We start from the raw sequence: 16,254 nt of genomic DNA, 5'->3' as shown, positions 1-16,254 counted from the left end.
TGGTGGCCAGAGGAGGACAAGAGACTTCCAGACAGAATGGAGGGACGATTTGGGTGACATCTGAGACGCAGTCGCACATCAACATGCAGCCAGGCTCCGGGGACGTGGCGGCGGCCTCTGTGGTCTCGGTGCTGCTGATGGCGACTGCGAGGAGCCGGTGGCAGCGCCTCCCGAGCCCGGCGCTGCGGCGGAGGTAACGGTCGCGCTCTGGGGCGGGCGATGTTTGGCCTGCCAGCGCCCAGAGAGGTGAGGAGGGGGCGGAGGACCAGAGGAAAGAATCCGCGAGACCCGGGGTTCTGCTTTCAGTCCCACCCCGAAAGGTAATCGTTCAGATTACTTCTTTCACGTAGCAATATGCATTTGAGTTTCCTCCAGCGTTCCGTCCCCACCCCGCCCCACCCCAGTTCACCCGTCAGCCCGCTGCCTGCCTCAGTTTCTCTACTGGGGCACGGGGGAGATGGAGGACGGTGGAGCTGGGCTTGCCATTCTCCATGCTCCCCTCGCCGTAGAGATACCAGATTTGGCAATAAAAATTCCAGAGGAGGGGGACGTGGGTGGCTCAGTCGTTAAGCGTCTGCCTTTTGCTCAGGTCCCGGTCCCGGTCTGGGGGTGGAGCCCCCGGTGGGGCTCCCTTCTCGGCCGGGAGTCTGCTTCTCCCTCTGCCCTTCCCGCAGCTCATGCTCTCTGTCTCTCTCAAATAAATAAATAAGGTCTTTTTTAAAAAATACAAGATGGTAGTTAAACTTAAAATTTCAGATAAACAATTATTTTTCAGTATAAATATGTCCCCAGCATAAAGAGAAATTTAAATATAAAACATTATTTATTTGTTATTTGTCTGAAATCGAACTGGGTGTGTTGTTTTTTATCTGGCAACCCCAGACTAGAATAACACTTGTACACCTCCTAAGCATTTACAGCCTAGTTCCCCAGCAGAACCTATGTGGGGAGTGTTGTTGTAATCCATGTTCTGATGAAACCCGGAGAGACTTGTCCAAGGTTATGCAACTAGTGGGTGATGAGGCCAGGACACCTTAAAAATTTCAGTTCTGCTGTCCTTCATTAGGAGAAGACTCCTCAGGAGTTCTTATTGTTGGAATAAATCGGGTTAACAAAAGCAAACTTACCTCTCAGAGGGCTGGAGAGTTAGTTCTCCTCTGTAACGCTTACTTTATATTTTAGGGAAGAAGTAACTGTATTACACTGTCGAGGAGTACAGCTCTGTGATGATGAAAGTGTATTTTATAATTAATAAACAGTGTCATATCATTTGGCTCTGATGTCAGCATACAAGGTTATATTCATATGTATTGCAGGGATCCACACATCACTATGAAGGTAGGGATTAAGGCAGTATATCCTACAGAGGCTAAGGGCTCAAATTCTGGAATGAAACATACCTGGGTTCAAAGCCTAGTTCCCCCACTTTGATGGCAGAGGCAAGTTACATAATCTCTTTGGGTCTCAGTTTCCTCTCCTTTAAACATGATAATAATTATATCCACTTCATAGGATTGTCAAGTGCCTGGAACATCAGAAACAATTATTTTAGCTATTATTAGCTATTACATTTGACCTTTAGTAAGTGTGAATCTCTGGCATACCAAATTATTCTACAATTAATTTTTAATTTATAAACTTTTATTTTAAATTTAAAAAGCCAAGCAATTAAAAATATTATGGATATCTGAATTTCAGTGAAAAAAAAAATGTACTGTTCAATAATGGTTAAAACAAGTATTTTTTATTGTAATACAGCAATTTTACCAAATGAAATATCCATAAGCTGGGCTAATAAAATATTTATTTATCAGTCTTGTTCATTTTCCCCATGCATAATTTTTTATATTGTTTTTATTTGCATTGTGTTTTAAACAGAAGAAACTAAAACACCATGAGAAAGAAAATAACTAAAAGGTGACAGGTAAAACTAGAAAATGGGCTTATAGTCAGTGTTTATTTATAGTAAGGTAGACATAATATGCTTTAAAAAACCAGAACTCGGGAGACAAACCATAAGTGACTCTTAATCTCACAAAACAAACTGAGGGTTGCGGGGGGGGCGGGGGTTTGGGAGAAGGGGGTGGTATTATGGACATTGGGGAGGGTATGTGCTTTGGTGAGTGCTGTGAAGTGTGTAAACCTGGTGATTCACAGACCTGTACCCCTGGGGATAAAAACATATGTTTATAAAAAATAAAAAATTTAAAAAAAACAGAACTCAAGCCTTGTAGAATTTTATATTTTTTGCAAATTGTTTTATTTCCTTAGTGTTTACAGTATTAAAATAGGTTACTTTCAGCAGCATCTGGGTAACTCAGTTGGTTAAGATCTGACTCTTGATTTCTGCTCAGGTTGTGATCTCAGGGTTGTGAGATCGAGCCCTGAGTAGGGCTTTGCCTCTGGGCCCTGCCTAAGATTCTCTCTCCTTCTCCCTCTAATCCTCCTCCCTCTCCCTCCATACACCTGCGCTCGCTCTCTCTCTCTCTCTCTGTCAAACAAAACAAAACAGTTTACTTGCAGACTATTTGCTAAAATTCCTCTTGGGAATTTTTTGCAATTTTTCTGCATAAAACAACAAAACTTTTCCACCCCCTATGGAGGAATGTGGAATTATGAGGATTGAAGTTTTACTCTTAGCAACTACTCTTTATTATAACCCAGGTGATTGTAAACAAGTCACTTATCATATCTGATCCTTAATTATTTGTAAAATCATAACAAAAACCTGATTCTGGCTCCCCCAAGGTTTGTAAATGCTGTCAGTTATTACTAGCTATTTGTCTACCAAAGAAAACTGCGACCATGAATGAATCTAACTATTTATCTTCTTTGTGCCTGCATCAAGCTTCTAGAAGAGCTGGAGAAACTTGTCTGCTGAAGGCTTGGTACTAAAAGAAATTTGTGGTAGGCAATTTCACCTGAGCATTGAGCACCCCATTCTTTCAATTTATGCAACTGCTGTATCAGATTCTCTTCAGTCTTTTCAAACATCTGACATTCCTTACCAGCCATTCTCAGGAAGTGATCTCAATGTTACAGAGGAAAGAGAATACCTGAGTTCTGAGGTTCCTCCCAGCAAACATTAGTGTTTCTATCCCCCTATCAAGGTCGTCCATGTCATATCAAGGTTCAGTTTGGAGTCCCATAGTCCCATAGTAGTTTAATAGAGCACAGGCTCTAAAGCATTTTTCCTGAAAATGCTATTCTCCCTTTCATTAGGGACTGTGTTGTGCTTCCTCGCTGCACAACACACTGGGCTAGATTGGGGCCTGCACATCACACTGGCTTCTTACTCCACCTGTTAGACCACACAGAGTTTAAGGCTGGAAATCAGACACACATCATTCAGCAATGCAATGATCAATTTTCCCTCTGACAGCTTCAGCTGGAGAAATTTTCTGCTGGGAAGCTCATCCTCAAAGAGAAAGCTGAGACCACTGCGTTCAGAATTCAGACGTGACATAAGGTATAGAACGCTTTTCTATTTACTTGATTATCATGTTTTTGTGAAACTTCATTTAAACCTGCTTTTCTTTCTTAGACAGCATTTTCTGCAGATATGTTTTATTACCAAGTAGAGCTTTGCACTCATAAAGGCTAAATATACCTTAACCATTCCCCTAATGTTATAGAAATGGGTCTCTCACTGATGACCACACACTAGGTCTTCCTACACCCTGTGCTGGTCCCTGGTGTATTTTGCTCACTCCTCCACATGTGGCTGTGTCTTCCGTATCTGCAGCCACTTCTTTGGACACTGGGGATAGAGATAGAGTCGTGCTCCAGTGGACCCCGGCTGGCTGGCTCATGGTTTCTCCTTCTAAATCACACCCTGGAGGCTCAGATGCCCTTGAGTTCCCATGATTTATTGTTGAGTTGCTTCATCTTCTCTTCACCATCCTATGACAGAAGTGTTGGTTTACCTGGGGACTTAACCACCCCTGTAGAATCATGAATCTGAGCATAGGAAGGACCATGACAAGAACTCCTGGCTGCTGCATACATGAGTTGGCCTCCCGCCCCCCAACAAACACCCCGCTTAGCATCCTCACTAAATTGTGGCCCAAACTCTTTCTAACACTTCAGGAAGCTGGAAATCCATCACCTCTTGAAAGTAGCTTAGTACAGTTTCAGTCAGCCATTAGAACGTTCTTCCCTCTAAATGGAGTCAAAACACGCGCTTTCCCAATTAACCCTCATAATTTTTCCCCAGGTTAATTTTGATCTTCAGAGCATGAGAAAAAAAGAATCTCATCTAGTCATCCATTTTATATTTAAAATTTTTAATTTCCAGATTCATTTAACTAATTCTCATTGAGTGCTTTTTGTGTGATCTTTCGTCTTCTAGTAAATGAAAACACAACTACATATTTCTCACAAGAGATTCTTGGGCTTGAACAAACTTTTCACTTTTCCTTCCTCTTTTTAAAATTAGTAATTGGCACAGATAGAAGTTACAGATTAAATTACTTAAAGTTAGCAGAGCTGGAGCTCCTGGATAAATCAAAGACCTCACACTCAAATGTCTGCAGGGAGCTGGCCCAGCGACATAAGTGAGTAAAAAAGCCAGTTTTTTAAGAAAAACAAGGGCAGGTAGAGATCCAGTGATGTGCAGGGCATATGCCTATCTAAAGAGGGCAGCCACTTGTTAGTTGCCATCAGAGGATAAGGAACAAGATTACAATCTACTGTTTTTTCAGTGAAGGTGGAAATTTGGATTTGCATCTGAAATTTTCTCAGAAAGCATCTAATTCAGATTGAAAACACTGTGCAAAACAAAGAAAACAAAGGAGCTGCCAGATTATAACTTCTGTTGTTTCTCTTCTGTAAATTATAAATGTTAGTAGGGTTGATATTCATATTGTGAATTTTAATTTGATGACTTTTAATTTGAAATGATTTTGGACTTACAGAAAAGCTACAAACGTGGGCAAAGAATTCGTATATTCTTTACCTAGATTTCTCAAGTGTTACTATTTGTAACACATTTATCTTATTCTCTGTATATAAACACAACTGCATACACACACACACACACACACACACACACACACACACATATATGCTTTTTCTGAAGCATTTGGAAGTAAGTTACTGACATTAAGCCTCTTTACCCTTTATTATTTCAGTGTGTGTTACCTAGAAATAAGGGCATTGTCTTACATCATAACACAATTATCAAAATCAAAAAATAACAGATATAATATTGTTTATAGACTTTGTTCAGATTTCATCAATTGTCCAACTTATGAATGTTTTACCAAAAAAAGAGAAGAAAAGTGGTTGTTTACTGGCCCAGAATCTCATATAGCATCACATGTTGAATTTAGTTGTTCTGTCTCTTTGGCCTTCTGCATTCTGAAACAGCTTCTCAGTCTTTGTCTCCATGATTTTGTAGGTTAGGTGATGACGTGATTTTTGGTATTCACAAGTATATCCAGATAGAGATCTCTGCATATACTAAAAATACATGAGTAGTGAATGGTGCCAATCACTGAGAATGGAGGCCAGTTTTTTAAATAGAATATCCCTCCATTGTGGGTTTGTCATTGTTGTCCCCCCCCCCCCCAACACTTCTCACAGATTAAACTCAGGCTATCCAATTGGGAAAGAAATACCACAGAAGTGATGTTGTGTTCATCTCAGTGCACTGTATCAGGAGGCTGGGCAAGCTGAACTCTCAAGCGTGTTGCCCTGAGGTGGCTCAATCCCATAGAACTCTGAGATCAGTGTAGTCAATCCTTGGGCTTGTCCTTCCCAGGGGATCAGTCCTTGTGTGTTAACATCTGTACCCTCCGGCATTGCTTCCTGGCTGCCTGCCAGGGCAACATAAATCCTCAGAGGCTTCAGGTTTCACAAAAGTGAAGAACAGCTTAAGATTTGGTGGTGCGGGCGCCTGGGTGGCTCAGTGGGTTAAAGCCTCTGCTTTTGGCTCAGGTCATGGTCCCAGGGTTCTGGGATCGAGACCCACATTGGGCTCTCTGCTCGGCAGGGAGCCTGCTTCCCCCTCTCTCTGCCTGCCTCTCTGCCTACTTGTGATCTCTCTCTCTCTCTCTCTGTCAAATAAAAAATGAAAAAATTAAAAAAAAAAAGATTTGGTGTGAAGTGGTGGTCCATTCAGAAACTTCTTTTTAATTATTGCCCATCTGCAAGCATAGAGTTTTTGTTTCAAATTAAGCAGGAACTAGTTTGAAGGGCTCTATCTCACCAGACTGAGATTCCAAAACTTTCTTTTCTTCAGGGTAGACAGAATCTTTGACTTTTGTGTTATTGTTAAGTCTAAATGAAATTTTGCAGCATGAAAACTGCAATGATCTGTAATTAGTTGGGAATCTTAGTAGTCTGTGATATATCTGTGGCATGCTGTCTATTTTCAATGTTCACTGCTATTAGCTATGGAATAAAGCTTTTCTTAACAAAGCTGTAGGCTTTATGAAGATCAAGGTTGTATGTCATAGTTTCCTATTGGAAAGATTTCATTTTTGGTTTTTGGTGTTTTTTTAAAAATTAACATATGATATGTTATTTGTTTCAGGGGTACAGGTCTGTGATTCATCAGTCTTATATAATACCCAGTGCTCATTACAACACATACCCTTCCCAGTGTCCATCACCCAGTTACCCCAACCCCCAACCCCTTTAACCTTAAAGTAAGTGATAATCAGTGAATACATAACAGAACAATTTGCCTACTTATAGGCAAAAACAGAACTTGTTTCCCTACTTACATATCCTGCACATAGAAAGAATAATGCAGGAAATGTGTGTTTGGGTTCTCTGGTTCTCTAACTGGTATCTCGAGGAACTGAGGATCCCAAGTTTGTAAAGGCACAAAAGTCTAATTAAAAATGAGATACTGAAAGGGATTTTACCATGAAGCAGTTTGATAATTGTGTGTTTTAAGCTTAGAAGAGACTCTGTGTTCACCTGCTTAAAAGCTGTTTACAAACCAGAATCTGAAACTAAATGTGAGCTGTTCAGCATTTAGCTATGTGCTTCAGAAATTGCTTGCTAGAACTTGTTTTTCTACAACATAATAATTTAAGGTTTGACTTTTAGATCCAAATGGCAATCCTGGCACTTGAGTACTGTGTGGAAACAACTTGTCATGCCTGCATTGTGGAAACGGTGTTCAAAATGAAATGCACAACATACAAGCTGAAATAGCACTTAGAGTTGTTGGTATTTCAGGGAGAACACCCAATACATTAAATAAAAGATATCTTTGTAAGTATCACCGTATTTTTCTGAGGGCATTTTTAAACTAGTGATATTTGCGATATGGGAAGGAAAATAATTAGCCTACCTATTTAAGCCAGTTGCCATGGGTGAATACCTTGACATGAAACTAGGACTTTTCTTTAATAAACTTTATATTTTAGAACAGTTTTAGGCTCACAAAAAAAATTGAGAAGATAGTTTAAAAAGTTTCCATATACCTTGTCACCAGTTTCCCATATTATTAACATCTTATATTAATATGGTACATTTGTTAAAATTAACTAACCAACTGACCTTGATATAGTATTATGAACTGAAGTCCAGAATTTACTCTGATTTCCTTAGTTTATACCTAATGTCCTTTTCCTGTTCCAGGATCCCACCCAGGATACCCCATTACATTTAATTGTCAAGCTCCTCTTGGCTGTGACAGTTTCTTAAATTTTCCCAGTTTTTGATGACCTTGACAGTTTGGGGGAGTCAGATATCGGTCAGATATTTAGTAGGATGTCCTTGTATTGGAATTTGATGTTTTTCTCAAGATTAGACTGGGATTATGGGTTTTTGGGGGGGAAGAACCCAGAGGTAAAATGTCATTTTCATCTCATTATATTAAAGATTACTACTGTTGATGATGAAGCAGATAAAAATTCTGCATCCAGGCATTAAAGGTTAAATCCACAAGACTTACCAGAAAGTAAATACAAGTATTCAGGTGGAGACATGATTTGTCTATTGCTGGCAGGTTGGGTTACTTGTTACAATATAGCTGTAAAGTGCTATATTGTCCTTGCCCCTGCTGAAAGCAACTGTTTCCTACAATCTCTGTCTAGCTCAATTCTATAGTAAGACAGGGACGCTTGGTCTCAAACATTATTCCTTCATTATTATTATGATAACTGTTATATCTGCTTAATTGATATGTCAACATAATTAGCCATCTCTATTTTTTTTAAGGTTGGGTTGCTTTCTGCCTTAATGTCAATCAATATGTTGGAAGTTATCAAGAAGTTCAAATTCTGATGAAGAAGGAAGAATGAACCCATGAAATTGTCAACATTTCATAATATTCTTGAAAAGGGGTAATGTTTTTCTAGTTGATATACATAAAAATTATAGCCAGAATTTTTTTTTACCTTCTTACTTAAGCTCTCTATTAAAATTGCAGAAACTAGTATGATGTCTTTGTATTTGTAATAAAACCAGCAGATTAAGCTCAAGAAGGAAAGTAACTATACCAGATAATAGAAAAACTGAAATGAACCTCTTTCTTAAGTCTGTCATACTTTGTTTTAAGATTTGGGATGAGAATATCTGTATTTAGGCAAAATTAATCAAATGAATTTCTAACTGGTCCCTTCCAATGAAAGGATGAGAGTTAGAAATCAAATGGTTTTTTATTACCATTTTCCTCTCTGAAATACTGGAGGGAAGAAAATTGTGTCCTCCCTGTGTCAAATGACACACGTGCTGTTATTTTTCAGAGCATGTCACAAAGTGTAGACTGGCTTCTGAGAAAATTCATGCTAGGAATTTCAGTATCTGATGTGCTAAGAGTAGTTCCTCCCTAGTATGGGAAGTTAAGACACTGTTAACGTGTAACCATTTCCTTAATGAACTGATGCAGGTCCTAGTTACAATGTAGCTGTAAAGTGCTGCCTTGTCTTTGCCCCCTGCTCAAAATAAAACTGTTACCTTTCTAGCCTTGTCTGCTATGGTACTTAGCAGCCAGGGATGCATGGTCTCAGACATGTTTTGAACATGAACATGTTTGAACATGAACAAGTCAGTTGAACACTGACTTGATGAATGACTCTCAAGAATTAAGGCTTGTTAATATTTTGCGGGTGGTGATAGAAAGAAAGAGACATTATCAAGAAGGAATTCAGATAAGGGACAAGCCACATTTTGATTACTACCAACTTACTGGTATTTCAGTTGTTTATTTAATCGTATTTATCTACCACAGTTGGTTTTGAGGGGAAGATTTTTAACAGTCTTGGTCAGCTCTAGCTGTGTGGGGGAATGAAGACTACACTCCACAGTGAGGTGTATGATTTATATGTGGTTCATTACTATTTTATGGCCTGGAAGATGTGCAGTACTTGCTTTTTAAATCAGAATTTGAATGTCTACTATCATAATCTTGGGCTCTTGATTTTTATGAACAACTAGTATCTTATGGTTATAAACTATGACCTGCCCACTACTTGTGAAAACTATATTCTCAGCTGACTATTTGTCATCTTCATTGAGTATTTGCTTTTATTCCGGTGAAATTAATTTATATATTGTGTGATTTTGTTAGCCAGACAACCTTTAAAATCACGCATGTGAATGAGGAAAATAATCTTATCACCCAGTAACATGATAAGATGTATTTAAATTCTACTTGGGTAGATTTATGGTCGATCAGAACACTGTAGAAAAACAAATGTGAAATGTAGCCTAGACTTTGGGTTTTGTACAATTGATATTCAAAGGAAAAATAAATAATGCTGTTAGATCTGGTTGCCTTCTCTTACACATAAGTCTTTTGTTGTTGTTGTTGTCCTGTTATTCATATCCCATGCTTTCTTGATGATTCTTCTATAATTGGGATTTTGTTAACATTTACAGGTAGAAATTTACATCGACTCTGGCTTAAATACAGTGGTTTTATTACTAAATAAATTGACTATGTCTTGCTACTGAGGTAGGAAGAACTTTGTTTCAAGAAATAATAGGAGGCAGTGTTCCGGAATGGCATTGGTTTGATTTAGGACATGGTTTCATGAGTGAAACAGCATATTGTTTGGATAGAGTGAGTCAGTATTTCCATATTTGTTTTTCTCTTGTCCTGTTTATTGGATCTTTTAAATTGCTCCAGCCAAGACATTTTTGATTGGTCATATTATCTGTTTTAGTAGAGAACTGCAGTGATAAATATATCCCAGCCATTTTTGTTACGTGTGTGAGGTAAACTGAGCAGAAAACTGTGATAAATATAGGTTACCATAACAGATTTTTGGAGCTTCCTTACACACACACACACACATACACACACGTACACACTGTAAAAAGTTTTAAGTCCTACACTATGTCTGTCCAATAGAACTTTCTGCAGTGATAGAAATATTGCACATCTGTGCTGCCCAACAAAGAAGTGACAAACCACAATGTGGCTATTAAAATGTGGTTAATGCAACTGATTAAATGTGTTTTCTGTTTAATTTTAATTTCAATATCCACATGTAGCTAGTGGCTGTTGTTTTGGACAACATAGTCCAAACAATAGCCAACATTCCAGAGTTTATATTTGCAGTTGGTAGTTCCAAAATTGTGTCAAAATGAATTATGTAATTGTTCTTTTTGTTTAGTCCCTCTGCATCCATCCCAGGCCGACAACTGCTCTTGGGTGGCCCTCTTGGGCACTGGCTTTAATTTCACTACCACAAACACAATGCTGCCATCTGCTTTATAAATAACAATACTTAAGATGCCTGATAGAATCTGATTTTGCAGCCAAAGGAATCCTTTTGCACTATCTACAAAAGAAACCTGTTCTTTTTCTCTATCTATTGCAATTAGCATCTAGTTAGAAGCACTTTATGTATAATCCTGGCAGATAAACAGCCACTGATGGTTACAAGTAACTCATACTGTTAGTAGTCCGTATTGTCTTTGATAAGCAATATTCTGATTGATAATTTTTCTTTTGTTCAGAATTGTCAGTGGAAGTTGATTTGGGAGAAAAGCTGTGGCCATAAACATTGAAGAAGATGAGCAGATTCTTTGTGACATTGAGACTTTCTATAGTACCACAGTGGAGGAAATGCCAATGAATGTGGCTCACAGCACTTGCTCTTGTGAACTAAGAGATAACAATGTGCATTGTGTTTTTTTCTTTGGGGATATTTGAAGCTTGTCTCAAAGCTCATAATGGATCAGAAATACAGATTTTGATAGTAATATTACTCTTACTCATGAGCTAATATGGGGAAGGTCATTGGGTTTATCTTCTTTAGAATTAGAATAATGGACTTGGATATTAAAGGTGGGATTATAAAAGTCATTCTTAGAAGTTTATTTCCTAGTTCTGTAAAAATGGTTACCCTGAGCATTCTCTGTCATCTAATACTATATTTGTGGCCTGGACAATATGTGCTGTAGAAAAGAAGCCAATTCTATTAAGCTAGTGTATCTGCTTTTATTGCGTAGTCATTAGACTGAATAGAACAAACTTGAAAACAGACTTGATTTTTTTTAAAGTATTTGAATTCTTTTTGTTTGGTATTGTGTTTTTATTTCATAAAACATTTTATTAGTGGTAAGGGTGCACTGGAGCCCCACCCCCTTTTTAAAAATATTTTATTTATTTGAGAGAGAGAGAACATGAATGGGGGCAGGGGAAGATTCCCCATGGAGTGCAGACCCATGCAGGACCCAATCCCAGAACCCAAGATCATGACATGAACTCAAGTCAGATACTCAACAGACTGAGCCACACAAGCACCCTGCACTGGAGCCTTTTGATAAGCACCAGCAACAGTCATATTCTGGGGATGAACCCCAGAAAATTGCCATATTACATATTGAATACTCAATATACTGTAATAAGAAATATTGTATTGTAATAAGGAATATTGAATTGTAATAAAGAATTTTTTTTAAAGTGGTTTGGTCATTATTCCTTAAAGAATTATACTTTTTGCCACAATTCCACATTTTCCAAGGAAAAAGGTAAAACAGCATTCTGTGATAAAATTTTATTCTAGTTACAAAACTACATTGAATGGATACAACCCATGTGGCTTTTCATAAAAAGTTGTAATAGTTCCAAGTTAGTTGCTGTTTGGCCATGGCCCGAAGACTAGTCAGTCAATTACAAATGTTCGTCAGCAACATCTGCTAAGCATTATCTGCTTCATTGACAAAGAAGAAGTATTAGGCTGTAAGATTTCTCCTTCTGGTGTGGCAAACATGTCCTGGTATATACAAAGTAGCTACTTAACAGCAAGATTTTCTATGTTAATAAACTAATTAATCAGTAAAGTTCTTTTTCCTGGAACAATAACATAGAGTTGCTCTAATAGGTCCTATTGGGGAAGAATTGACACTGAGTATGATCCTTGTTTCTTCTTACTCACAAACTACTTACTGAGCTGTCTTTATGTTGACCACAGTTCATAACTGGTCAAAAGAACCACTGACAGGCAGTGACCATTCCACCAGCTGTTTTGATTGGTATCACACAGAAAGGACTACAGTGGTGAATTTCTAGGTGAAAACAACCCCCACCCTCGCTTGCCACTTTCATAAAACCACTGTTGTGACAAATAAGGCAAATGCTCGAATCCTTGGAGGTATCAGACCAATTAAAAGTCACATCACTGTCTTCAGTAAGTAAATGTACAAAAGGAAATCCTAAATAAGGAGAGGCAAGGGATGACATTTACCCTGATGATCACTCCCTATGAAGACTAGAAGGCAGCGGGAGAGAATGACATAAAGATGAGGCAAAACCAAACAGACATAACTTGCATTTGGAAAAGGTATGACTACAGAATGTACCAGAAGACCTTCCTTTCTCTGTCTCATGATGTGGATTTTATTTAGGATACAGTCACCCATTATCTGCAGCCAAGGACACCTTTGATTACTTCCTTAAACTTAGTACCACAAGGCACCACTTCCTCTTCCACACTCCCTCCATTCCAGGGCCTCACTTCCACTCTTCCTCCTCTGTACCTGGCCCTCTGCTGTCCTCTTCACTGCCTTTTGGCTTATGCTCTTCTAAGCATCAGACCGTCTGCTCCCTGGATGTTTTCAGTCCCACAGCTCTGAAACTTCCATATGTTCAAGACCAAACTTTCCGTCTTGTTCCAGGGTACTTATCCCATTACCTTAAACTTCCTTCTCTTTATCTAGACTTTGTCAGTGATCACCAAACTTGTTTCTCTGCCCTTGGTCTTGCTTTATCCAACCCAGGTGCCACTCAGCCCCCAAGATGATCTCATAAAAATATAAGTTTTTCAGTGGATTTCCTTTCACCTCAGGATAAATTCTAAAGTACAAGGTTCCCCTGCTTTTGGTGTCACATCTAAAACATTATCACCAAGCCTAGGGTCATCTAGATTTTCTCCTATGTTATCTTCTTGGAGTTTTATACTTTTGTGTTTTACATTGTGAGTTAATTTTAATGAAGGGTTTAAGGTCTGTATTTTTTTTTTTTTCCATGTGATGGCCAATTGTTCCAACACATTTGTTGAAAAGACTATAATTTCTCTATTGTATTGCCTTTACTCCTTTGTTAAAGATCAGATGAATACAGTTGACTATGTTTATGAGGGTCTTCTTCTAGACTCTTGTAAGGGAAACTATTTTTTTCTCCTCCACTTTCAAAACTCTACTTTCATAACGTTTCCTTCTGACACTTGCGGTCATCAAATGTTGGGGTTTTTCCCAACTCTGTGACACCAACTGGGTTTCCTAAAATTTAACTCAATCTGGACACTGTCTAACCTAGAGATAAAATCATGTCCCACAGGTTAAGGGTTTGATCCCATAATACTGCCCCTCACCCACACATTTCAGATGCCAAATGTAAATCCAGGTTATTTATGCTTCTGACCTACTGGCTATAAATTAAAGATTCCCGTGACACCCGCGGCCCCTTCTTGGGTTTGATTAATACACTAGAGTGGCTCACAGAACTCATAAAGACATTTTACATACCAGGTTACCAGCTTAAGACAATATAGGTCAGGAACAGCCATATGGAAGCAAGGCATAGAGCAAGGTGTGAGGGAAGGAACACTCTTCCAGCCCATCCATGCATTCACTAACATAGTAGCTCTCTGAACCCTGTCGTTTGGGATTTTCATACAGGCTTTGTTATGTAGGCATGATTGATTAAATCTTTGGTCACTGGTGACTAATTCAACCTCTAGGTCAGAAGGTGGGATTTAAAGTTCTAACCCTGTAATCACAGGGTTTGTTCCCCTGGCAACCAGCTCCCATCTTTAGGGGCTTTCCAAAGATCATCTCATGAATATAAACTCTGGTAGAGTTGAAAGGGCCTATTATGAATAACAAAAGGCATGTTTTCACCTTTATCCTCTGGAGCTATTTCAGAAACTGGGAACAAAATAGTATAACAGAAGATGTCCCTATGACTGTATTGTAGGAAATTATAAGGGTTTGGGGAGCTATGTGCCAGGAAGAGTGGAAGACAAATATATATTTTTTGTTATAAATCACAGTATCACAGGGATGCCCGGGTGGCTCATTCGGTTACAAATCCAACTCTTGATTTCGGCTCAGGTCGCTCTGTGCTGGTTATGGAGCTTGCTTGTGATTCTGTCTCTCCCTCTCCCCGCTCCCGGATCAAGCTCTCTCTCTAAACAAAAAAATAAAATAAAATAAAACACTAAATCGCAATATCACAGTTCTCTATTCTGTTCCGTTGATCGATTCATCTGTTCTTTTACCAATATGACACGATCTTGATTACTGTAGCTTTACAGCATGTCTTTTTTTTTTTAAGATTTTATTTAATTATTTGACAGACAGACAATAGGTAGAGAGGCAAGCAGAGAGAGGGGGAAGCAGGCTTCCTGCCAAGCAGAGAGCCCGATGTGGGGCTCAATTCCAGGACCCTGAGATCACGACCTGAGCCAAAGGCAGAGGCTTTAACCCACTGAGCCACTCAGGTGCCCCTATCTTAAGACTTTTTAAAAGAGCATTTTTAGTTTACAGTAAAATTGAGGGGAAGATGGAGTTTTCCCATATACCCCCTGCTTCCCTCATTATCACCTTTCTTCACTAGAGTATTACAGTTGATGGAACTACCTGGTTGATGGCTTCTCCTGTCCTCAATTTGAGTCTCTTCTCTAAGGGCATTTATTTTATTCATGAGGACTCACCCTCATAACCTAATCACTTCCCAAAAGTCCAGTTTACCGACTGCATTCTACTGGGCATTAGGATTTCAACACACTAATTTGGGGGAGTGGGGAACATAAATATTCAAACCATAGAAATGCCCATCCTGTATTATCTTCTTTCTTTTTTGTTTTTTTGAAGTTTTTATTTAAATTCCAGTTAGTTAACATACAGTGTTACATTAGTTTCAAGTGTACAATATGGTGATTCAACACTTCCAAACAACACCCAGTGCTCATCATGACAAGTGCACCCTTTAATCCCCATCACCCATTCAACCCATCTTCCCACCCACTCCCTTCTGGTAACCATCAGTTAGTTCTCCATAACTAGGGATCTGTTTCTTGATTTGTCTCTCTCTCCTTTTTTCCCTTTGCTCATTTGTTTTATTTCTTAAATTCTACATATGACTGAAATCATATAGTATTTGTCTTTCTTTGGCTTATTTCACTTAGCATTATACTCTCTAGCTCCATCCATGTCATTGCAAATTGCAAGACTGCATTCTTTTTTATGGCTGAATAATATTCCAGTGTGTGTGTGTGTGTGTGTGTGTGTGTGTGTGTGTGTATAATATAATAATATTATATATATATATATATATATATATATATATATATATATATAACCTCTTCTTTATCCATTCATCAGTTTATGGACATTAGGGCTACTTCCATATCTTGACTATTATAAATAATGTTGCTGTAAACATCGGGCTCCATTTATCCCTTTGAATTATGTTCTTGTATTCTTTGGGTAAATAACCAGTAATATGATTGCTGGATAATAAGGTAGTTCTTCTTTTAACTTTTTGAGGAACCTCGTACTGTTTTCCAGAGTGGCTGCCCCAGTTTGCATCCCCACGGACAGTGTTAGAAGGTTGCCCTTTCTCCACATCCTCACCAACACCTGCTGTTTCTTGTGTTGTTGATTTTAGTAATTCTGACAGCTGTGAGGTGATATCTCATTGTAGTTTTGATTTGCATGTCCCTGATGGTAAGTGATGATGAACATCTTTTCACATGTCTGTTGACCATCTGCTTCACTTCCTTGGAGAAATGTGTGTTTATGTGTTCTGCCCATTTTTTAATTGGATTTGATTTT

At 38.6% G+C, this 16,254-nt stretch overlaps 1 long non-coding RNA gene and 3 other non-coding genes across 4 annotated transcripts; all 4 read left to right on the top strand.

Annotated features, from left to right (window-relative positions):
* On the top strand, window positions 1–11,529 carry LOC116588465. The gene is made up of 5 exons (XR_004284957.1): window positions 1–320; window positions 3,383–3,469; window positions 7,063–7,230; window positions 8,182–8,306; window positions 10,930–11,529. It is a non-coding gene; the product is annotated as an uncharacterized LOC116588465 (long non-coding RNA).
* LOC116581724 lies at window positions 7,968–8,098 on the top strand. Its single transcript, XR_004282192.1, has one exon. It is a non-coding gene; the product is annotated as a small nucleolar RNA SNORA63 (small nucleolar RNA).
* Window positions 8,359–8,537, top strand: LOC116581890. The gene has a single exon (XR_004282290.1). It is a non-coding gene; the product is annotated as a small nucleolar RNA SNORA81 (small nucleolar RNA).
* LOC116581719 lies at window positions 8,846–8,976 on the top strand. Its single transcript, XR_004282189.1, has one exon. It is a non-coding gene; the product is annotated as a small nucleolar RNA SNORA63 (small nucleolar RNA).
* Window positions 11,530–16,254: the final 4,725 nt, after the last annotated feature.

This window comes from Mustela erminea, chromosome 1 (genome assembly GCF_009829155.1).
Source record: "Mustela erminea isolate mMusErm1 chromosome 1, mMusErm1.Pri, whole genome shotgun sequence".
Taxonomy (NCBI): domain Eukaryota; kingdom Metazoa; phylum Chordata; class Mammalia; order Carnivora; family Mustelidae; genus Mustela; species Mustela erminea.
Note: the sequence above shows the minus strand (reverse complement) of the source record. Positions and strands in the feature narration are given on the sequence as shown.